Source organism: Aptenodytes forsteri, unplaced genomic scaffold (genome assembly GCF_000699145.1).
Source record: "Aptenodytes forsteri isolate BGI_AS27 unplaced genomic scaffold, ASM69914v1 Scaffold3, whole genome shotgun sequence".
Classification (NCBI taxonomy): domain Eukaryota; kingdom Metazoa; phylum Chordata; class Aves; order Sphenisciformes; family Spheniscidae; genus Aptenodytes; species Aptenodytes forsteri.
The window spans coordinates 3,165,094-3,166,142 of record NW_008795283.1 but is presented as its reverse complement, the minus strand read 5'-3'; positions in this window follow the sequence as shown (position 1 = coordinate 3,166,142).

The window sequence follows — 1,049 nt, the reverse complement described above, 5'->3', positions numbered from 1 at the left end:
GGTGGGAAGGTAGGGCTCCTGCTACTGCTGTACCAAGCATGAAATAGTAGTCCGTAACGGAGTTATGGTCATGCCCTCCTGTTTCCACTGAAACGAAATCACAGCAACAGACATCCTTTCCCTTCCCTTTGACAGCTTAATTGTGACTTACATTTTTCAAGTCAACTTTTAACGGCCGACTACGCTAGGAGGAGCTCTTTCTCCACTTCATCTCTTCTCTCCCTGTTCAGCTAGCTATTCACTAAAGCTCCGAGTTGCTTTTGTATGGTCTGCTTACTCCCTGTCCAGCTTCTTAAATCCTCTGGACTTTTTTGGGCCTGTAAGCTCCCTGCAGGGTATAAATGAAACACTAATTCCACTGACCCTTTCTGATACTACAGTTGTTGGGCATTTCACGATAGTCAGCTTCTTGCTATGTTTCTCCTGTTCGCTAGTTTGGAAAAGTGGCTGAAGTGTTCTGTATTTCGCAGCTTCCCTGTAGCATTTCTTTTTTGGTACAGACAAAACCCCAGCCATGCAGTTCCCAACGCACAGGCCTTCAGTTAATGTCCCAGGTAATATTGGTCTGTTTTTTTCTTCAGCTAGGTTAACTTCTAGAACTGTAAAGATTATGCAGACAACATATATACAATACTAACTTCAGTACTTTCTAGTATAAACTAGAGTGAGTTGGAAAACTCACCCTACAGACATTAGTAAAGTCACGTCAGTTATGTTTGACGGCTGATTCTCCGTTACATTCACATTAGAGACTAATAGCCTCTTCAGTCAGAAGGCATTTCTGGCAGCAGACCAGACGTTTCTAACCCCTCAATGTGAAAACAAGGATCAGCATTCCAATATTCTTTACTAACAACTGAACGTGTGCATAGCGCTCTTTACGCTGAAGGCTTCCAAGTCTGGTAGATGCTTTATGTGCAGAGGACGGTAGGAATTCCTCGGGTAAAGCATGGAAGCACTGTGAAAGGCAACCCCCGAGAACGCCCGCATCGACGTTCCCGTGCCCGGAGCACGCTTATTTACTCCGCCTCAACAGCCTGGCCCGGCGG